The 24,060-nt window shown below is 41.6% G+C and overlaps 1 protein-coding gene across 2 annotated transcripts in view; it reads left to right on the forward strand.

The window, feature by feature from the left end:
• The window catches only part of FER (FER tyrosine kinase), a 450,974-nt gene that overhangs the window by 379,641 nt on the left and 47,273 nt on the right, over positions 1–24,060 (forward strand). The gene's annotated exons all lie outside the window — the stretch shown is intronic.

Below are 24,060 nucleotides of genomic sequence, written 5' to 3' on the forward strand. Positions count from 1 at the left end.
AATGCTAAAAGAGGATATATTAAAGTTATGTATTATTTAGTAATTTTATCAAGACCTCTTTGAATTTCAAGACTCTCTGCCCTTCATTCCTCTGTTATGTACTTCCACATAGCAATCAACCAATCACTGTTACATAGAAACCTGGAAGACAAGGTTTGAAATAGGTGTGGTACACTAAATCTGAATATTCCATAATGTATAAAAAGGATCTTAAAAAGTAATAAACAAATAGAAAACTGAGGAGAGGGCATGAACAGGCAGTTGATTTAGAATATGAACAAGTTCATTAATTTCTAATAAACATCTGAAAATGAAATGTAAATTTAAAACAATGAAATACTATTCTGCTATAGGATTGGTAAAGATTTTTTAAATCTTTAATTCCTTTTATAAATTAGTAGAGAAAAACACATTCTCATTTGCTCTTGGAAGAGGTATACATTTGTGCAAGTTTTTTAGATTCAAATTATTAAAATGTAGTAAACTTCTGTAAAAACGCATACCCTTTGACCCAACTTTTTACTTCTTAAGAATTTACCTCAAGGCAGTAATCAAAGAAGACATTAAAAAAGTTTTGAAAACTATAATGTTGGCTATCATGCCATTGTATGTAACAGCAAATTTTAGGAAACATTCTAAATCTCAACATAAATGAGACCCTACTTTTACTACTAATAGACAGTCACAATAGTAAATAAAGTATGATTTAATTTTATAAAAATAAATTTTTATTTCCGTATTTTTGCATATTCTTGCCTGGAAAATTCCATGGACAGAGGAGCCTGGCAGGCTACAGTCCTTGGGGTCACAGTCAGTCAGGAAGGACTGAGGACTCATGCTCACACACGCACATGCCAACACACACACATTTATATACAAGTACTTTAGGATATGTAGCAGTGTATTAATAATTGTGGATAGCCTTTCTTTTTTACACTTTATCTCTGCTTTCAAAATGATTGAGTGGACATACTTTACATACTTTACAGTAAAAGAAAAAGGCCACCTTCATATTTTAAAGATGATAAAGAAGATGACTAAAGATTTTATACCTTAGTAAATAACACACTTAAAATATATTTGTTCATTTAAAAATTTAACATTTAATACGAATATATATTTAATTGATTTTTTTTCACATTTTGTTGCTTAAGAGAGATCAGTTTTCTCCTGAGAAGGCTTTTTTATACTCCTTCCTCTCTTTACTGTACTATCCCAGCACTTATCAAAGATGACAACCTACAGTTCTCTGTTAATTTATGTTTCTTCTATTAAGCATGTCCAATAAATATGTAATATGAACCACTGTGTTATTTAAAGGGCTTCCCTCATGGCTCAGTTGGTAAAGAATCCGCCTGCAATGCAGGAGAACCCGGTTCGATTCCTGGGTAGGGAAGATCTCCTGGAGAAGGAAGAGGCTACCCACTCCAGTGTTCTGGCCTGGAGAATTCCATGGACTATACCGTCCATGGGGTCGCAAAGAGTCGGACACGACTGAACAACTTAAAAAAAATATATATATATTTAAAATATTCTAGTAGCAACACTAAAAATGTAAAAAGAAAAAGGTGAAATTGATTTCAGTAGTATAGCTTACTAACTTCACATATTAAAACATTTCATTTTAACATGTAATTAATATGGAACTTGTCATTGAGTTATTTTGCATTCTTCTGCTATACAGAGTTTCAGAATCCCGTGTGTATTTTATGGTGAAAGCACATCTCCGTTTGGACTGTTTCAGATGTCACGTGTGGCTAGCGGCCGCCTTACTGACCAGCACAGCGTTAGACTGTTCATTAGGCTGTCAGGCTCTCCGAGGACCAAGTGTCTCTCTTATTAGTGTATCTCCAGTGCCTAATAACTGTCTAGAACTTAGACACTTTTAATGTTTGAATTAGCTTCTGCAGAGTTTTTTTATTTTGGGGTTTTTTTTTTTTTTGCTATTCCTGCCTCTGTAGTGGGGCTTCCCTGGGGGCTCAGATGTTTAAGAGTCTGCCAGCAATGCAGGAGACCCCAGGTTCCATCCCTGGGTCTGGAAGGTCCCCTGGAGCTCTGTCGTGCTTTTCACTTACATGCCCATCTCCTGCATCTAAGTGTGTGCTCCTCAAGGGAGCAACCATGTTTTAGTCAGCATTATATGCCTGACATAGTGGATGTTCCATATATGGTTATCAGAAGGAAATTGGAGAAGAGAGAAGACTAATTTTTTATTTCAAAGAACTTTTTTTTCTGGTACTTCACTCTTGAAATATATGTTAAGTCTCACAAGGTCAAATAGAATTATATAGCACTTAGCACTAAAAGTAAAGTGGAAGTCACTCAGTTGTGTCCAACTCCCTGCGACCCCATGGATTGCAGCCTGCCAGGCTCCTCTGTCCCCGGGATTCTCCAGGCAGGAGTACTGTGTTGCTGCCAGTGTGTTGCCATTCCCTTCTCCAGGGGATCTTCCCAACCCAGGGACTGAACCCAGGTCTCCTGCATTGCAGGGGGATTCTTTACCATCTGAGCCACCAGGGAAACCCAAGCACTTAGCTCTAGAAATTGAACAACCTCAACTGTTCGCTTATTGAGTCTTTAGATGCTTAAGCCATCAAAATGGCTGATTGCTGATTTTCTTTTTTACGATCCATCGGTTAGAATTTCAGTAATCTTAATATAACTCTGTCCTGTATTTGAATAAATTTTACAGCCACAGGGTGCTGCCCTGTCAATCCTGATAATCTCTTGCAGTAATGTAAGACTTCCTCCTGTGATCCTAAGTGGAGATGGACAGCAGCTGGTCAGCATTAACCATATAGTGAGCTTTCTCGCTAGTAATATTACTTACTGCGTTTTCCTTCAGCTTTTTGCCAGTTATCAAGCACTAATTTTTAAAAGTTTACATCATAGAATTTTTAAGGCATATTCTTCTAATGGAAAAGACGAGATTATAATGTGTTTGTTTATTGGGAGAGATCGTCCCCCACATAAATAATGTTATCAGTGACCGTAGTGAATACTTTTACTTTGTCAGTAATAATAACTGAGCAGCCATCAAATGCCAGTGTGGTGTTAGTTGCTAAGAGCAAGAAAAAGATCTAAATTTGTTTTCTGACATGCTGTTAGCTTATTGTTTTATTTTAGGTAGAAGCCTGGGAATCATTGTGGACCCATGTCAGCATCAACATGTAATACTCAGTTGCTGTTATAACTATCACTAATATTAAGTTTTCTTTGAAGAATCAACAAAACGTGCTGCCATCAATATTCAAAGGCAGATGCTGCTTATCTTTAGAAACTTGAAAAATACCAACAACCTGAAAATAAGACCAAAGTATGCAACTGGTGGTAAGCCAGGATGGCACATTTATAATATGGACTTTGATCTCTCAGTCTCTCCTTGTAGGAAGATGCAACAAGCTAAGGAAATTCTGAAAGAAAGGACAACTAAATAAGTACTGTGCAGATAGACTGCCACCTCGGGAAGGCATTCATTTGTCCATTCATTTAGTCTGTTGTGTGCTCTGTTATGTGTCAGGCGCCATTCTAGGAGCTTGGGATGTGTCAGAGAACCAAACAAAAGGCCCACCTTCCAGGGCTTCCAGTGAAACTCATACTTTAACCTTAACCCTAACAGACTCTGCTGTAAGGCCACACTGAGAGAAGAGTAGCCCAGGAAGAGGGGGCCCGGAAAGGAGGCCGTCTCTAAACGCGTCCCAAGGCAGACGGCCTCAGGCCGGAGTCCAGAACCTCGTGTCTGAGCACGCTAGCGCCCTGAAGTCCAGTTCAGGTTGAAACGGATAGCCGAGAGCCCCGTGCCTCTGTGAGGAGCCCCAGGCTGTGGGGAGTCCAGTGCGAGCCGGGAGGTGGAGAGGGGCCGGGCTGTCCTTCCAGGAGAAGAGCGCTGACCGCTCAGAGGCAAGCCCAGACGGCAGCTCCTGGTGAGGGGGACTGCCGGGCCCTGAGCCGCAGCTGGCGGAAATCAGAGGTTAGCTCCAGGCTCCTCTGAGTAGCGAGCGGAAATACACGTGCAGGTGGAGCCTGACGGCGTGGTGGCTGCGGAAGGGCGGGAGAGCAGAGTGGGGCCTGTGCACGGGAAAGTCTGCTGCTGCCTCGTCAGAGCGTGTTTGCTCCCATGCGGTTTCTAAATGATTCTTATCTACCGTGTGTTAGTCATTGCAGGAGATGTTTATGGTGTATGAGTTGGAAATCATTCATACTGGAAATTTCAGTTTCATTACAAAGAAAGTATCCGTGTGTATTGAGGGGAAGAGTTGCCCAGCTTGATACAATTCATTCTGCAGCAGTAGCAAAAAGGATCCAAGTACCAGCCAAGACTGTTGTTAGGTGTTTCAAGAGTTACTTCTAAATATGGATAAGTGATGTTAGTTTGGCGACTTTGGCTGTTTTACTAGAAAATTTCTTAAAGAATAGTAAAGGCAATGTTTTAAAAAAATGTGTTTATAGATAGTTTTCAACTGGGGAAGTTTTGATACTGTGTAATGATCAAGGTCTTTAAAACAGTTACTGATATATCTCAGATAAAAAGAAGGTACATGTTATCTTCAGTTTGACTGAAAAACCGAAGCAAGATCTGCAAGGAAAAATGATACCATCTCTTATCTTCTCCATTTGTCTAGTGATCGATCCTTGATCCAGGTTTGTGCCCCCAAACTGCGTTCAGTATACTCCCATCAGTCAGCTAGTTTCTCTATGGTGTCTGCTCTTTATAGCACTTTTATAAGGGCTGTAAACAAAATTTAGTATAAAAAGTTGCATCAAAGGTAGCCCATAGTCACTCTTAAAAATATATTTCAAACTCTGATACTTATCCTTAAAGACTAGTACTTTAATCACAGATGCTATTTTTACCTCTGATTAATAACTAAACCCTTAATTAATTATGATAGCTAAAAGATTAGACTAAGACATCAGAAATAATTTTTCCCTTCCTAAGTTGTTATGGTAAATAAATAACTTTTCTGTTTTTAAGGAAGTGTATTAGCTAGTGAGTATCTCATTTCTTTCATTTGGAAAAATAAATGTTTCCTGTAGTTTGTCTTGGGAAATTGAAACATGACTTCAAATGGTTAACCTGTCATGCAGAAGAATTCGGGTATTATAATTATAGATGGAATGTTTGAGGGGCTTTGAGCAAGGGAAGTAAGATGAAATTTATTGGGGACACTGAACTACAGACTCTGGTTCATCATACGCTAATAGGTAGGACACAACAGAAGTATTCTCCAGAATTAGGCGCAGCCCTCTCACTCCAGCCCTGACTCACCCCCATCTGTTTGTAAATGGGGGTGATCCCTCACCTTTGGGCCTTCACTGTCCCTTGGACTTTTGCTGACACCTTGCTGCTTCGACGGCTTTTGCCACTGCAGGCTAGAGTACTAATAACCAACACTCAGAAGTGGAGAAGAAGGCAAAGAGACCTAGTACAACTCTCTTTCCCAGCCATGCTTTCTTTTGCTTGGCCTGGGCCATCCCAGATTCACGACAAAGCATGTTTGATGTAAGACTGGATATGAGCTAGCTTAAGAAGCATAAGGGATGAAACAGGAATACATATATCGAGAGGGTGTGTTCACTTGCCGTCTTTTGGCTCTGTTTTCTGTCATAAATTTTTGTTCACTTGGTTGCTCTGGGTCTTCCCTGTGGGGTGAGGGCTCTCTCCAGTTGCAGCGAGCCGGTGCAGCTCTTCGAGGTAGCACACCAGCTTCTCGTTGCGGTGGTTCTCTTGTTGCGGAGCACAGGCTGCAGGCTCGTGGCCTTTAGGAGCTGCAGCACGCGGGCTCAGTAGTCATGGCGCCCCACAGCCTGTGGAATCCTCCCGGACCAGGGACCAGTGGTCGAACCTATGTCCCCTGCGTTGGCAGGCGGCTCCTTATCCACTCTCCCGTGAGGGAAGACCAGTTCTGTGTTTTTGAAATGACCTCAAGTATGAATGGGCTTCCAAGGCGGCTCAGTGGTAAAGAATTGGCCTGCCAGTTCAGGAGATAGAGGAGTCCTGAGTTTGATCCTGGGTCGGGAAGATCTCCTGGAGGAGGAAATGGCAGCCCACTCCAGAACTTTTGCCTGGGAAACCCCATGGACAGAGGAACCTGGCGGGCTACAGTCCACGGGGTCACAGAGAGTCAGACACGACTTAGTGACTGAGCATGCAGGTGTGAGTAGCCCGTATATACCACATACAAAATAGGTTTGAGATGTTTCTCACTGCTATTCTCTAAGTCGTGTTCTTTTGAAAGACAATCTTGAAAGTAATGATAGCAATTACATTTATTTAGATTGTTATAGCTTCCAAATTACTCTCATAAACAGCTTCTCGTTTGATCCTCTTAGAAACCAAGGCAGGTAATTATCACCATTTTATAGCTGAAAGAACAGAGGTTTAATGAGGATGTGTATGCTTCCAGAGCTTCCATCTAGGATTCCTAACCTTCACATCTGTCCCTTTATCCCTGCATTGCAAAATCTGTTTACATCGATAAACTTAAAAAATCAAAAGAGTGTTTTATTAAAACTGGATAATAGTTCAAACACATGAGTCTCCAGCCCAAGCATTAACTTACTTTTGTTGTGTTTGTATAAGCCAAATAGCCTCTCAACTCTGATGATTACTAAGGCAACCTGTAGTATTTTTATGGTCATAAAAGTAATTTTGATGTTGTCAATATAAAGTGAAGAAGCTTCATCCTCACATAGCATTCAGGTGATACAGGCTTTGCAATTTATCTGTACAATCTCATGCTGTAGCCTAAATTTTCCAAAGTCTCTTGGTTTCTTTGAGAGGAAATATCTTTAAATTGTGTCTTAATTAATAATAGCTTTTATAAGCTGATTACCTAGTCTGTTCAGTCAGCTCTGTGAGAGAAGGGGGCATAGAGAAGGAAGCCTCCAACCTAGAGCCAGTCCCGGGGGCTTCAGAGCTCTGCTCTCAGCTTCCAGGGAAGAGAGTGGGGGGTGGCATCAGAGGCCCTGGCTCTCCTTGGCAGTGCGCAGTCGGGGTGCCCGCCCCGCGCCCTCGCTGACCCCCCGGAGGTAAGCCGAGGCTGGGTGGTTCTGCCAAGCTTGTCCTGACCGGCTCTCACACCGGGCCTCTGTTTCTCTGTTCAAGTGTCTCTAGAGCACCTGCGAAGTCGCCAGCCTTGGTCTGACCTTTAGGAACTCGGGGAAACAGAAGAGTAGGGTAAGGCTAGCTTCCAGTGATGGGGAAGAGAGCCACGGGGGAACCCAGGACAGTGTTCCACTTGTTAGCCTCTAAATCCATCTCGTTAGTCATACGCTGATCTAATAAGCCCTCCATCCAGCGGTACCATAAACAGAAGCGCCAGCGCCTGATGGCAGAGAGCCATAGGCAAGGATGGGAAAGTCAGAGGCGCCAAGAGGCTGAGCCTGCTGAGACGTGCTGCTGATGGTGCCCCCGTGGCCTCAGCCCTGTGAGCAAAGAAGCAAATGAGGACTCCAGAACCCATTTCCAATGCCACTGCAGTCTTCAGGGCCCAAGGTTTCCGTCAGGCCCAATCCTCCTCTTTTCCTCGGGAACCTGGCCCCCAGCGTGTAACTTGGGACGGACGTCCTGCCCTCCTGCGGTGTCACCCTGAAGACGTCACAGGCCTTCCGCCCAGCCCCAGCCCCGGGCCGAGGCACCGAGTCCTCTCCTAGTCCCTGCAGTCCCGCTCAGGCCAGGAGGTTGCCTTTCACACTGACACCAGAGGGACTTCTGCCTTGGGACTGTAGGAGAGGATGTCACATGTAGGGCTGGACCGAAGGCTATTCGGGAAAAGGAGGGTGGGGCAGAGAACACCTGCTCTTGGTTTAACGAAAGAGGGAAATACTTCATCTCCCTAAATTGCCCATGGGATACCTGCAGGTCTTCAGGAGGTTTCACAATTCATAATATTCATTATGAATTCTCTTGCATGTTTCTTGTAGTGGGCCTTTCTTATAGAAACACTATTCGTTGTCTCTTCTAGAGACAGTAAATGGAAGAAAGATTCTGTGAGACCATGTTAACTAAAAAGCCTTAGACTTGGCTACTCTCTCCAGAACTTCGGTTTTTCTTGTTTGAAGCAGTACTGCTACTCAAAAATTCCTTGTTTCTCCAGTTCCTCCCAGTCTTTTAGGATACAGTCAGCTCTCCCTGAGTTTCCATCTGATGTTCCACAGATTGGGGGCTGTGAAGTCACTTCCCCTCTCTGAACAGTTAGAAGGCTATTCTGGTTGTCTCAGAAAGCAATGAGGGCCTGTCCTATGACACATGCAAGCTGATCGCCAAGGTAGGGTTGAATTCAAGCGTTTTTTCCAGGTGTAGAATAGTTATAAATTGTTGATGTGATAGACTGAAGGAAAGGGAAGCGTCACAGATTTCAAGAGTACATTTCCAATGTGAGTAGGGGGCCCGTGGCAATCCATCAGCCAAGGCAGTGACTAAGAGTCAGAGTAGAAGAGTAGACTGGGGGGAGGGTGGTCACGACTGACATTTTTTGAGATTGAAATATCTGTCGGCCATCCAGGAAGAGGAACCTTGAAGAGTCCTGCTGAAGTAGTGGAGTGGGAGATACGAAACTGGAATGCTGGCATCAGCCTCCACTGACGCCTCCATGTGATCATTAAAGCCATGAAAGGGAATCAGAATCATGCAATCATACAAAGCCGTGAAGGAGAGTAAGATAGCCCCAGGGGAGAGAAGAGAAGCAGGCCTGGGTCAGCCGCGTTTGAGAATCAGAAGAGGAGCCGTTGAAAGACTCCACAAGAGTACGGGGGGCGGATGGGTCAAGGGAGGCGTAGATGAGCCGGGGGTCTTTTCTGTGATGATCAGCGCCTTCCTCGTCTCCCACAGTCACCTTCCTGAATCTCTGTCTTGCTGCCAACAATGCAAAAGGCTCCATCTCCCACCCTCTACCCAAAAGCACAGGCCCTGTCTTCTCATAGCTTAGGGACCCTAGTAAAGGACAGGAACATTGTTCCTATTGAACAACCCACTGTTCCTGTTGAATGCTCCTTTACCAAGGGAGCATTTTTAAGGAAACAAAGTTTGACCATCACTTCAGATGTCAGAAGTGTTTTTTTGTTTGTTTGTTTTTCCATTTCTTCCCAGTAAGATTTAGAGGTTTTCTGGTTAAATCAACATAAAAATTGAAGTAACATATGCCCTGGTATAAAAGCAGGTCCTCCCCCCTTCATTTTTTTCTGGCTAGGATGTGTAGGTATGGGAACACACATTTTGCTGACATGCTCTGAAGCTTGGTATTTTGATAAATTGACCCAGGAACAAGAATTGATGGAAAACTTCTCACTTTTACAGTGGTCGAGGTAAGTATCAGTTAGGAGGATGGACAGCCAGGTAGCTGACAGGGTCTACACAGAGCTAGATGGATTGCAATAAAAGCATGACTCACAGACAGAACACTGCCGTCAGTTACCAGCTGACTGGCGAGTATGTTATTGAATCATAGCAGAAATAAAGAACAAAACTTTTTTCTCTGACTCCCCGAAAAGACTCGAATTGCAAATACCTTTAGTGCCTAGTAAGCAAAACAGTGCTGCCTTATGTAATGTGAAATATTACTGTAGACAATGAAAGCGCTTGGTTTTTTTTTTTTTGCCGTTAGCAGATTAAGCCTATTTTTATCCTATGAACACAAAAACTGTATTCACATTACATAAAAAAGGAAGGCATTATTTTAGTGGCTCTTAATAGTGATTCATAGAAACCCTTAAATAGAAAACAAATGGGTTAAAGTAGAGCAGAAATATACCTGTAATAAAATCACATTTCCCTTTCCACTGTATTGGATAATTATACAGACACAAATGAAGAAATAGTGCAAAACATATCCTTTCTGAAGCAATATTAAAGGCTTCTTGAACTGGCAGCTTACCACACATTAATCATACGGTTGGTTCATTTCATGCTCATATTGGCCAAATTTTTCACATAAATCCCATGGGAAAGAGTTTGGCTGTCATTTATAAGATGCATATCATCAGTGGTATTATTATTTGGGGCACAGAAATATTGAAAAACAGTGTTATGAACTAAAAAATATATCTTTTTAAAAATTATCATCAGAAAGCTACTGATGATTTTTTTGAGAGAGCAGGGGAGAAAAATGACTAAATGCTAAACCCACTGAAATGGTTTTGGTGTTTGATGCTGCCCCTTACAAAAGTTTCATACCTCAAATGCGTTTTCCTTTAACACCCCTGTTAATGTTAAAAAAAGATTAAAGCCTTCTATCTTATAACTGGAGACATTAAGAATACATAGGACGCACCTTTCATCATCTGAGTCATCTGATCACAGGGATGGACTGGGGGAAAGAGTGTTGTGTGGTGGAGATAGACCTTCTTATCGTTTATCCAAGTGGGGAACCTGAGTGCGCAGCGTTCTCAACTCATCTCTGCTCAGAACCCACTGGCCCCGCGCTCAGTGACAGCTCCTCTCTTCCATGTCTCTTGAGCGTGTTACATTTAGAGACTCGGGAAAGTTTGCAGGAGCTGGCAGCCGCCTCCCTGTGAGTCCCTGTGATGGTCTGTGCTGGAGTGCAAGACTGCATGGAGGCCTCACTGGGTCAGCATCCCCCGAGGGCACAGGCGTCTCTCCTGGCTTGTGTTCCCAACATAACGAGCTCTCTGCGGCACTGGGTAGGACCTATTTCATGAGTATTAAAAAAAAAAAAAGGACTTCTCATATTTTGAAAGTATAAAGTAAACTTCCTTTCTCCATTTTCGCACAAACCATGTTGATGATATCCTGTTTCATCACGAGTATCTGAAGTATTTATTAGGAATAAGAAAAATTCACAGAAGTTTCAGGTCATAACATAGTTACAGATAAAGATAACACTTTTTTCCTCTGCTTCACTAACCCGAAAAGCCATCAGAGGTACTGCAGATCGACTGCAGGTATCACCCATACTCTGGTCATCACAAAGGACAGAAAAGTTTTACCTTCTGTATCAGTTAGGGCGAGCTAGGTTATGCTGCAGTAACAAACAGTGTGAGAATCTTAGGAACTTAGAACAGCTGACTGTATTTCTCACAGCAGTCCCTCACGGATCAGAAAAGGAGTTCTGCTCACAGTCGTCACCCAAAGACAGAGCAGGAGTCTGTTGGTTCTACCGTCACAGGAGCAGGGAGCTTGCAAAGTCGTGAACTGACTCTTAAAGTTGTTCCTAGACGTAGCAGTCTTCACTTCTCAAGTTTACTGACTAAATCAAGTCACATGGCAATGCATGAGCTCCACATGGTAAGCGTGTATAATCCTCCTGCTGGGAGAAACACTGTATATTTGTGCACAATATTACAGCTACCGCACTGGCAGTTCTACCTGCTATGCCAGTGGAGTGGAGGTTAGTGAAAAGTTTGCTTGATTTATTGTGGTTTTAAAAGCCACCAGCTTAGGAGTCTAGACACACATCAAATGGACGAGGCCTTGGACTTCATGGAATGCTCTATCCAGTGTGGCTACCAGAGCACGGATTCCAAGGATTTTTTGGTCCTAATTTGCCAGCACCAGTGAAACTTCCATGAAAGTATCTCTTCCACCATGGATTTCACATGGTAGCTTTAGGCCGAGGGAATAAAAGCAGTAACAAGCATCTCTGATAGGAGACTGAAAATAGGAGGGTACAAGAGGCTCCTATAGAAACCTGTTTACTTTCTGTTAGGGACTTAATGGGATTTTTTTCACCAGGAACAGCTTTTTACATGCGTTTTTGAAAATGTTAAATGAGTTGTGAGTGAACCACAGTAGAGCATTTGAAAACTCGGTTCCACTTCTTCATTTGCTTGCCTCGTAATAACCTGACCCCAGCTCCCTTCTCTGTTGTTTTTATTGTTTAGATTACATGCATGGAAAGTGTGGGTGTCTTGCTTGATGGTGAGTCACTGAGCAGCTGTGGGAATTAGACAAACAAGAGGCTTCAGTCCAGGAGTTTTCATAAAAGAGGTAGAACTCTAGGGACTACAAAATGGCTTGGAGTTTTTTAATGACAAGAACTATACTTAAGGGAAATAAAAAGAATGGCATGGCTTCGTGGAGCATTTATTAAACAACTGCTATAGTACGGACTGTTCAAGGTGTCAGGGATCCAAAGAAGAGTGAGAAATGATCTTCCCTTGAAAGGCGTTCAAAAGCATACCGAGCTCACGGTGTGGGTGTCGATGGGGGAACTCGGGAGGGAGATCTATTCAAAGGCTTCAGAAGGCAAATTCAGCTAATAAAGGTTGTCAGCTGAAGATGGACTAGAGAATATGGAGAAGTTAAGCCGCAGACTTCTAAGTGACTGTTCAGTGTATATTGGCTCTGAGCTCCTTCTGCACTTCATTTTGGTTGCTTCTGTGAACTCTCGTGTGAAAATGTGGGCAGCATAGAGTATTAGAATTGTAGAATGTGTTCTAGCCGTCAGTACTAAGGGAGCCGGGCTATTCTGCCTCCCGTGTTAGAGAGACTGATGGGCAGACAGGGCCGAAGGGTGGTGGTGTTGTTGCTGTTCTGTCGCTACAGATGGGCTGTCACTACTTGAGGACAGAGCTGCACTTGGGCATCACTTCGGGCCTCTCTGATTTAAGGCACGAGCCCAGCTATGCTGAGTGATCTGCTCCTGTTTCATTAGGAAGGAGTTCAGGGTCAGTGAGAAGCACCAGCAGCTCTGTCATCTGACTGAGGAACTCGGACAGTTTACATCCACATTTGCAGCAGTCCTGGGCACATCGGGAAGGGCTGGATCAGAGAAGCGCACCGCTCCGACCATGTCCACCGAGGGCGCAGAGAAAAGAGCTTGTTCTGTGCAATAACACGCTTGACTGTAGACACGTAAATTTATTTGTCTTCTTGCCAACCTGAAAGACAGATTGCCTCATCAGTCTTCTGGGCATTGAATGAAAGAAAGAACCAGCAAAAACCTTTGGGGAAAATCAGAGCCTAACTAGGGTCTAGTGTGAATAAATTTTCCTTTACCTTATTTTATTTAACTTCCCTTTAACTTATTTTATTTAACTTTCCTTTAACTTCCCCTTCGTTTAACTTATTTCTCCTCTCAGACCTTTCTACCAGCCTGACTGCCACTCACACTTCAAGATTCCCAGATTTCCTCCCCTTCTCAGCCATCACCTCCTCAGAGGCCTTCCTGTCAACTCCGTTAAAACCAGCTCCTCCTCTCCCCTCACACTCTATTCCTACCTGCTCCTCTTCCCTAATGACAGAGACAACCATCAGCCATTGTATTACTTAATCACTTCTTATTCTCTGTATGTTAGACTAATCTGTAAGCTCCATGAGGAAAGGAATGCATCCTATTTACTGTTGCATCTCAATAAATATTTGTTGAATTTTCAAAGCCATTACTCACCATAAATGCATGATACAGGAAAACATAGTTTTCTTGGGGAAGGCAATTCATATAGATGAAGTAGAGAGCAGTCTAAGCCTTGAGTCTCTTCTCTGCCCTTTTTTTTTTCCCCTGATACTTTTCCTTCTACCATTTTTTACTGATAACTGTTTTTATGAGAGTAAGTAGTATTAAAATGTTGCTAATTTTAGAATTGCACATCAGAATAGTTCCCTGTGTCGCAGAGGTTGTGGGGGGTCCTTTGTAAAATGGAAATGGTAAATATTCATGTTCTGCTGGTGGGTCTTCTGACTAGCCGTGGGCCTCCTCCGAGACTCAAGCCTTCCAGGTGCAGGAACTCGGGAGAAATTCTTCCAGGGCCTTCCGCCCTGTAGCATCCTATGTGATTATCTGCATCTGGGTGATATTTTCTCACCTCAGTTATATCCCTAAAAGTGGGAATATCTGAGAAATGGGATTTGTTTGTATGTTTATTATTTGGGGGTTTTGGTTTGGTTTGGTTTGGTTTTCCTGCTGAGCTAGCCAGAACAGGGAAGTTGTTTATCGGTAGGGTTTTGAGGGAGAGGAGTACTGCATGGCTTAAAAGATCTTGGTTTCCAGGGATCACACCCAGGCCCCGGCAGTGCAGGTTCCAAGTCCTAGCTGCTGGGCCGTCAGGGAACTTCCCAGGAAAGCCTTTTAAGGACCTGGTCCATTTCCCTTCATTCCTGGAATCACAGAGGCCAGAGGGCTGCTGCTCGATGTCATTTGGGCCTGACAAGGACACAGAGTGTTTCAGGAGCTTCCTGCATCTGGAGAGCAAGAGAGGAAGTATAATGAATACGGAAACAAATGTAAATACCTTTTGTATTCATTCTAGTTGCACATTAAGAAAACTGGAGACTAGGAGAATAAATATATTGAATTTGTAACAGCATCTCTTTAATTCTTTGATGAGTGATCTGTAAGTTGTGAAGAGACAAGTCTGTTGTTTTTATTCATCAAATCTCCTTTTCCTGGTTTATTTTTTCAGGAAACTCAAATAATCTGAGTAAGATTGTTTATTGATTGAAAACATAACTGAACTTTTATTGTTGTGTTTCTTATAGACAGGAGTACACATTTGCATTGATAATGTGCGGCAAACCCAGCTACAGAAAGCTCTGCCTAACAGAAGTCGGTTTTCCCTTCATTGTAAATTCTAACTGCTCCAGTGTTGCACGTGCACGTCGTATCATTAACTACCACGTGTGTCCCAGAGAACAAGGTGACCCTCACGCGAGCTTGCGCAGTCAAAGCAGGAACTTGACTCTCTCCCCAAAGGAAATGTTCCCTTTGAAATCTACAGCGGACACCTCCTCGTAGAGCTTTACTGCAGTGACGTAGAGGAGGAAAAGTGAAAGTGCTAGTAGCTCAGTCGTGTCCAGCTCTGCATTCCTCATGGACCTTAGCTCGCCAGGCTCCTCTGTCCATGGAATTTTCCAGGCAAAGAATACTAGAGTGGATTGCCATTGCCTTCTCCAGGGGATCTTCCCGACCCAGGGATCAAACCCAGGTCTCCCACATTGCTGGAAGATTTTTTTACCATCTGAGTTACTATATGAAAAAAAAATTTTTTAACATCCTGATAAGGAAACAATATGTTTAAAATTATTTTTCATATGATTTTACGAAGCTAAATTTACCTTCAAATAATGTGCTTCAGTGCTTTATGTCTGCTTTACAAATACGTTCTTGCCTGAGTTGTAAAGCATTCTCCTCACCCCTCCTTAAATCACTCATTTATGCTTTGCAGTACATGGCATCAGCCAGGACTTGGTATCTTTCCATGGAGGCAGACCCAGGGGCCATCCTGAGGGCTGGCAACATCCAACATTAAGGAGCAAAATAATGTTTTCCCGGGGATATTTATTCAAGTGAGGTAGAACATTTTCCGAGATTATTCTGAGGTTGGTTTTTTTTTTTTTTTTTTGAGATTTGTGGAAGAGAGAGGCTGTATACATAGAGAATGTTGTTATTGGAACTTTATTATTGTCACATTGATACTGCATTTCTCAGGAAATGTATGTTAATGTGTTTCTGCCTGCTTTTTTTTTTTTAAGGCCTTGAGTAAATGGGCTGAAGTTATTTGGATGCCTGCAAAATAAACCTTACAGTTTATAAACTGTCTATTATTATGTTTAAAAAAACAGTCTCTCAGAACTCTGTCTAAATAACAGAGAGATAGAGAAACTTAGGTGATTTACATCTCAGTATTTACTTTTTAATATATGTACAGGTGACATACCGGGAAAGCAGTGACAGACTATATGATATGTTCCTCAGGAAAATTAAGAGCACTTTTTCATCATAATTACATGACAGTAAACAACAAAAGAGGGAGTCTGGTGTATGTTTGCAGCAAAAATATCTTTAGTTTTCAGCACTTTTCTAATAGTTTTAAAATATTTTTTAGCCATGAAGTAGAGACTTAGGTCCAGCCCCTTCCCATCTCAGAAACGAAAGTAGAAAACTCCTGATATAACCCAACTGGCAGTAGAGAGATTACATATCTGTATTCCAAGGCTGCTGACGTGAGTGGTAGTATTGACTACTACTCTTTTCATGCTTATAGCTTATCTATCTATATATATCTCCTCTTTCATTTTCATAATTATTTTATCTGGCTTTTTTTTTTTTTACCTTTCTACATGCAGTAACATTTCCTTATATGTCAGAATTTCTAAACTATGCTTTTGTGACATTTATCCATGTATTCAACCTGTACAAAGCACCTATGATTTGTAAGACATCGTATATAATTATGTGTGCTTCAAAAAGACACAACGTCCTTCCCAACCCACATGTCACAGATGAAGTGGTGACAGAGTGAACGGCAGAGTTTAAAGTATGCTCCATATGGCGAGCGTGGCATTGGCATAGCTCTGCTCACCATGTTGCATGCGTCATTATCTCAGAACTGATGGGCTGGGAAGAAGTGCAAAGGAGACTGTTTTAAAAAGCAGAGAGAAGTCTTAGGAAATGTATCAAAGGGTTCAGTAATGTGGTAAAGGAGCAATTAAGAGACAATGGATGTTTTGTTTTAAACACCGAGAATATAATTGAGACCGAAAGATTGGGGAAATATATATGAGACAGATGACAGCTTTTACTCATAAAGACTATTTATAAATGAATAAAAAGTAAACAACTCAGTGGAAACATGGGTAAAGCAATGAAAAGGCAGTTGAAAATGACGAAAAGGTGATTCACAGGAAAATGATGATAAAAATGCCCCTCCAAAATAGGAGAATTTAACACATGTATGTATTTAAAGTTTTAACATATTTGAAAAAATGGTCAAGTCCCATAGTCATAAAAAATGCAAGTTAAAAATGAATTGTTCTCTTGTACATTGGAAAGAATTGAAAAGAATGCTACAAATCCTTGCGAATGAGGATATGGAAAAGCAGACATGCATACGGCCCCGGTGGGAGTGCAATTGCACAGCCTCTTTGGGTCATAACTTTAGAATATGTCCCTGAAGTTATGCAGGTTTGTTTGCTTCATCCCAGATATTTCACTCCCAAGAATATATTCTGTGAAACCAACTACAGAAGAGCCAGAGGATGTGTGTGACCACAAGTTCCTTGCAAGCTTATTCATAATAGCCCAAGAAGGAAAGGAAAGATCTGGAAAAATAAACTAAAATGCCCAATGATCTAGTGTTAGTTATACAAATTATGTCCATTCTGGAGCACAAATTCTGACATTAGATTTTTTTGATGTCGTACACCTTTGTATGGTTAAGCATAGTAGAGGCACCTCTTACGTACACGTGAGCACCAGAATCTATAGTAGCTCATTTACCTAATATGCAATTAATCAGAAACTCCCACCATCCAGAGCACAGTTAAGAATGGGAAATAATCCATGAAGGATCTCTAAAGTCTAAATAAATTCCATAAAATCCCCAGCATAGAAATGCCCACTTTTGAAATAGGAGTTTTCCTTTGGAGCATCTTTATTTTTAACTTTAAACATAATCCCCTTAAGTTTGGTTTTCAAGTTCTCGCAGACTTGAGTTAGCAAATGAGAAAAGGCCATGGCAAGAGTGTAGACCAGGAAGAGAAGAAATAGGTGCTTTGAGAAAACAGACGAGACAGAACAAGAAGGAATCAACATTCTCAAAGTGGCAGATAGCATGTGAGAAGAAATCTACTTACTTTTCAACAGTTTTTAAAAAAATTTTATTTTATGTTGGAGTATAGTTGCGTTACTTTCAGCAAAGTGATTTGGAGAATCACTTACTTGTCAAATCTCACTCAAGCATCACTCGCTTTTACCAAAGTTTAGTCATTGTTATTAACAGTGATTACCAGTAAATCATGGGCTCCAGAGAGAGGTTCTTTTTAGTCTGCATAGGAATGTAAGAGTATGTACCTCATTTTAGAAGATTCTTCATTAAAAGTGGTTAAAGAGTTTTCTCAAGGATTATTAACCCTTAGTTATTTGGGTGTTTTCCTTAAGTTAAATACTTATTTCCTTGGCCAGGCCACTCAAAATGAGGCTTTGCTGTGTGCATATTCTCACAAAGCAGGAGACCACTTGCAACATGATTTGATGGTTGGGATCATGTATACTAGAGTAGCAATGAGTGTGCAGAATAGTCTTGAGGATGCTGAGAATTAGAAATATTATAAAAATAAGATTTTTATAGAGACTTGCATTTTAATCTATAAGTAAATTATAATATTATTTTGGAGAATAAAATATTGCCAAATTGTATCTACTTTACCACTTGTGGTAAATTACCACCTAACCAAGTTCAATTAGAATCTCATGTCAAAATGGTTACTCAGGTCACCTTCCTTTTTTCTGTTATATGAAAAAATACAGAAATGCAAAATCAAGTTTTAAAAATACTGACATCGATTTAGTATCCAGACTGTCTCTGTGATCATATATGTAACCTCGTTTAGATAATGAAAAAGTCAAATTTGAGGCCTCCTAAATGTAGGGGTTTCACCAAGAGCTCTCCTGCTCCTCCCACTGACCACCAGCCCAAAGCACAAACAAGACATGACATGTGAGTGTGTGTGTGTGTTAGTTGCTTAGGCTTATCCAGCTGTTTGCGACCCCAAGGACTGCAGCATGCCAGGCTCCTCTGTCCATGGGGTTTTCAGGCAAGAATACTGGAGTGGGCTATCATTTTTACTCCACGGGATCTTCCCAAACCAGGGATCAAACCCACGTCTCCAGCATCTCCCACATCGGCAGGAGGATTCTTTATGGCCTTGCCACTTGGGAAGTCCTAAGACGTGACGGAGATCACTTGTGATGGGGGTAAGGAGGAAGAGGAGATGGAGGAAAGGCTTGGGCGTGAGATCCCCCAGATCTGAGTGTCCACAGTCTCATCCGTGAGACTGAGCATTTGAGAACAGAGGGACCTGATCAGCTGGTGCGCCAGGTCCTATCACTTATGGGCCTTCCTCTGAGCCCACCATTCCCAGTAAACTTCTCTTGCATCCCATTGGTTTCAAATACACTTTCACTTCCCCTGGAGCATCTTTTTACCCACCCCACCTTGTTACTTCTTTCAGACTCCAATTAGGCCTTGTGTCGCTTAGCAAGGACTTTTTCTCTACCAAATCTTGGTTACTTACCTTTCTTTTTACCCTGTCACAGCACTCACTATGCTAAATTATGATCGTTTATTTAGTTATCTTCCCCCCAATAAGCTCTAAGGACAGTGCTCTAGAATGCAAGGCGCTACCTGCAGTTATCTAGGAAGTAGAAAACTAGCAGACAAGTTCATAGAATGCCGTGGAAGTCAGCTAGCTGGTTCTTTTTGTTTTGTTTGTTTTTGGCCACACCAGGTGACTTGCAAGGTCTTAGTTCCCCGACCAGAGATGGAACCCATGTGCCCTGTAGTGGAAGCAGGGACTCCTAACCACTGGACCCCCAGGGAATTCCCAGTTAGCTCGCTAGTTCCTCAGCGGAAATATAGAACAATAAAGTTCATTTTCAGGCCCTAGAATTCAATATATCTTTGAAGTGATACTTGTTTTAATCACTATCATTAGTACTCTCCATGCGTATAAATTTACCTAGAAGCTAGTAAAAATGATGTTTCAGGTGTCTTTGCTCTTTCGTTACTATTAGAACAATCTGTAATCTTTTGTGACATCTTAATCATTGCACCTTGAAGTAGAGCCCACTGCAAATTTCCCATACTTATCTCTGAGTCATCTAACGGAGTACTAAAACTAAAAGATTTCAAGATAATCAAAATGACATTTTACGAAATGGATATTATACTGGAAATAAGTGATGGACTCTATCAAATAACGAATTACAGACAAGTATTTGGGAAAGCTTGGATCTTCAACTATTTGGTTTTTTCCCTTTGAAAATGGAAAAATAGTCTAAAATGTCCCTGCTGGACAGAAAATTGTTATAATTCATTGAATGATACTTTCCTGATATGCTCTACATTTTTGATGGAGGTTTCAAAAAATTTTTAAAGAACATTGTCTATATTTGTTTTTTTCTATTTTTTTGTGTTAGTAAATCCATGGACAGAGGGCTGCAGTGCATAGGGTCACAAAGAGTTGAACACGACTGAGCTTCTAAGCGTTAGTGGTCATATTTTTTTCACAGACCATGTTGAGACATAAGAACTAGAATCGTAAGTTTCAATTCAGTTAAACTGAATATATGGTAAGACTGCTAAGTTCAACTTTAAAATTAGGTTATCTGTTTTACATAGAATATACTGAATTATCATTTCAAAGACCATAATAAGGACTCTTGCTTAACAGAAGAAAAAAACGTGGATTGGTAAATTTACAAACTGGTACAAAAGCTATTTGTTGTTTTCAGTCACCAAGTCGTGCCGGACTCTGCAACCCCATGGACTGCAGCATGCCAGGCTCCTCTGTCCTCCACTATCTCCTGGAGTCAAACTCATGTCCATTGATCCGGTGATGCTATCTAACCATTTCATCCTTTGTCATCCCTTTCTCCTCCCACCTTCAGTCTTTCCCATCATCAGGGTCTTTTCCAATGAGTTGGCTTTCCACATCAGGTGGTCAAAGTGATGGAGCTTCAGCATCAGTCCTTCCAATGAATATTCAGGGTTGGTTTCCTTTAGAATTGACTGGTTTGATCTCCTTGCAGTCCAGTGGACTCTCAAGAGACTTCTCTAACACCACAGTTCGAAAGCATCAATTCTATGGCACTCAACCTTCTTTATGGTCCAACTCTCACTTCCACACATGACCACTGGCAAAACCACAGCTTTGACTATATGGACCTTTTTCGGCAAAGAGATGTCCCTGCTTTTCAATACATTATCTAGGTTCCTCAAAGCTTTTCTTCTAAGAAGAGTATCTTTTAATTTGATGGGTGCAGTCAAATCCACAGTGATTTTGGAGCCCAAGAAGATAAAATCTGTCACAGTTTTCATTTTTCCCCATCTATTTGCCATGAAGTGATGGGACTGGATGCCATGATCTTAATTTTTTGAATGTTGAGTTTTAAGCCAGCTTTTTCACTCTCCTCCTTCACCTTTATCAAGAGACTCTTTAGATCCTCTTCGTTTTCTGCCTTTAGAGAGGTATCATCAAGCATGACTGTGAGGTTGTTGATACTTCTCCCATAACCTTGATTCTAGTTTGTGATTCATCCAGCCCGGCATTTTGCATGATGTACTCTGTGTAGAAGTTAAATAAGCAGGGTGATAATACACAGCCTCGACATACTCCTTTCTCAATTTTGAACCAGTCCGTTGTTCCATGTCCCGTTCTAACTGTTGCTTCTTGACCTGCATACAGGTTTCTCAGGAGGAAGGTAAGGTGGTCTGGTATTCCCATCTCTTTAAGAACTTTCCACAGTTTGTTGTGATCCACACAGTCAAAGGCTTTCTTGTAGTGAATGAAGCAGAAGTAGATGTTTCTCTGGAGTTCCCTTGCTTTCTCTATGATCCAATGGATGTTTGCAATTTGATCTCTGGTTCCCCTGCCTTTTCTAAATCCACCTTGTACATCTGGAAGTTCTTGGTTCATGTGTTGTTGAAGCTTCGGTTGAAGGATTTTGAGCATTACCTTGCTAGCTTGTGAAATAAGTGCAATTGCATGGTAGTTTGAACATAAATTGGGATTGGAGAAAAAAATGACCTTTCAAGTCCTGTGGCCACTGCTGAGTTCTCTAAATTTGCTGGCATACTAAGTGCAGCACTTTCACAGCATCATCTTTTAGGATTTGAAACAGCTCAGCTGGAATTCCCATCACCTCCACTAGCTTTGTTTATAGTAATGCTTCCTAAGGCCCACTTGACTTCGCATTCCAGGATGTCTGGCTCTAGGTTAGCAATCACAACATCATGGTTATCTGGGTCATGAAGATCTTTTTTGTATAGTTCTTCTGTGTATTCTTGACACCTCTTTTTAATCTGTTCTGCTTCTGTTAGGTCCTTGCTGTTTCTGTCCTTTATTGTGCCCTTCATTGTATGAAATGTTCCCTTGTTATCTCCAGTTTTCTTGAAGAGATCTCTAGTCATTCCCGTTCTATTGTTTTCCTCTATTTTTTTGCATTGACCTGAGGAAGGCTTTCTTATCTCTCCTTGCTGTTCTCTGGAACTCTGCATTCAGTTGGGTATTTTTCCCTTTCTCTGTTGCCTTTGACTTCTCTTCCTTTCTCAGCTATTTTTAAGGCCTCCTCAGACAACCATTTTGCCTTCTTGTGTTTTTTTTTTTCCTTTGGGATGGTTTTGGTCACCTGTACAATGTCACGAACCTCCATCCACAGTTCTTCAGGGACTTTGTCTACCGGGTCTGTCAACTGCACTGCTTAATCATGAGGGATTTCATTTAGGTCATACCTGAATGATGTAGTGCTTCTCCCTACTTTTTTCCATTTAAGCCTGGATTTTGCCATATGGAGCTCATGATGTGAGCCACAGTCAGCTCCCGGTCCTGTTTTTGCTGACTGTATAGAGCTTCTGCATCTTTGGCTGCCAAGAATATAATCAGTCTGATTTCAGTACTGACCATCAGGTGATGTCCGTGTGTAGCGTCGTCTCTTTTGTTGTTGGAAGAGGATGTATGCTATGACCAGTGTGTTCTCTTGGCAAAACTCTGTTAACCTTTGCCCTGCTTCATTCTGTACTCCCAGGCCAAACTTTACTTTTACTCTGGATAGCCCTTGTCTATTGTATTCCAGTTCCCTATGGTGAAAAGGACATCTTTTTTTGGTTTTAGTTCTAGAAGGTCTTGTTAGTCTTCATAGAACCGGTCAATTTCAGCTTCTTCAGCATTAGTGGTGAGGGGTGTAAACTCGGATTACTGTGATGTTGATGGTTGCCTTGGAAGCAAACTGAGATCATTCTACCATTTTTGAGATTGCATCCAAGTACTGGATTTCAGACTCTTTTGTTGACTATGAGGGCTACTCCATTTCTTCTAAGGGATTCTTGCCCACAGTAGTAGGTATAATGGTCATCTGAATTAAAATTTCCCTTTCATGTTCATTTTAGTTCACTGACTCCTGAGATGTTGATGTTCACTCCTGCCATCTCCTGCTTGACCACATCCAGTTTACCTTGATTCATGAACCTAACATTCCGGGTTCCTATGCAGTACTGTTCTTTACAGCATCAGGCTTGACTTTCACCACAGACGCGCCCACAACGGGGCGTGGTCTCCACTTTGTCCCGGCCTCTTCATTCTCTCTAGGGCCGTTTCTCCGCTCTCCCCAGTAGCATGCCGGACGCCTGCTGATCCGGGGTCTCATCTCCTACTGTCACACTCTTTGGCCTCTCATACTGTTCATGGGCTGCTTGAGGCAAGAATGCCAAAGCTACAGATAGACACACATTTACCCAGGGCGAAAGGTGGAAAATATGCAAAGTGAGAAAACATGTCACGGGGGTGTGATTTCTGTTTTGCTTTCACTAGTAAGAGATACTTTCCTTCATTGATGGATTAAGGCATTTCGGTAGCAAAAATTACTGAACTTGACCCCAGAAGAAATTTCTCCAGCAAAGAAACCTTTATAAATTCGTGTTGTCATCACTTCAACAGCTGTCATCTTCTGTCAGAAAAGTTACAATAACTGTGGTCAATGCATAATCTGACATCAGCTCAAAACAAGGTTCATATTTCTGATACTTCAGAGACAGTCCAATGGACATGTTTACAGACATTCAGAAAGATTTTCCAGGTCTCATCCCAAATTGATTTCTGATTTCTAAAATCAGAAAGCAAATGATTGCATTCTTTTAGCTGCTTGTGAAGTATCTTCCAACTTATGTTTTACTGTGATGCCTCCTGTTCTGAGGGAAAATCAATATAAGAATTGTCAGCTTGTACAGCTTTTCTGAAATTTTGGGGTAAACATAGTTGAAAATGGTCAAGATCATTTATCCTAGGAGCTAAACTCATGACTTTAGTTCCAGTGTGCTATATTCACCTTAGAAAAGTCTCTTCAGCTGTCAGAGCCGCAAAAATGAAGGTCTCAGCCCCAGAGTATTGTGTACAGTTTGACTGGAAGCAGCAGAAAGCATCAGCTGGCAGAAGGGGTGAGCGAGCCTCTTCTCAGTGGTCTTCCTTGCTGACGCCAACAGATGTTTCCCCTAGTCACGGTCTTATATTTAAGTGTCTCTAGGTTTACAGAAACTAGCAAGGGCACTGACACTTATATTTGTGGAAAGTGGAAAAATCACAGACTCTTGGAAAGTTAGGTAGAGTTT

The sequence above is a fragment of the Muntiacus reevesi genome, chromosome 1, assembly GCF_963930625.1.
Source record: "Muntiacus reevesi chromosome 1, mMunRee1.1, whole genome shotgun sequence".
Taxonomy (NCBI): Eukaryota; Metazoa; Chordata; class Mammalia; order Artiodactyla; family Cervidae; genus Muntiacus; species Muntiacus reevesi.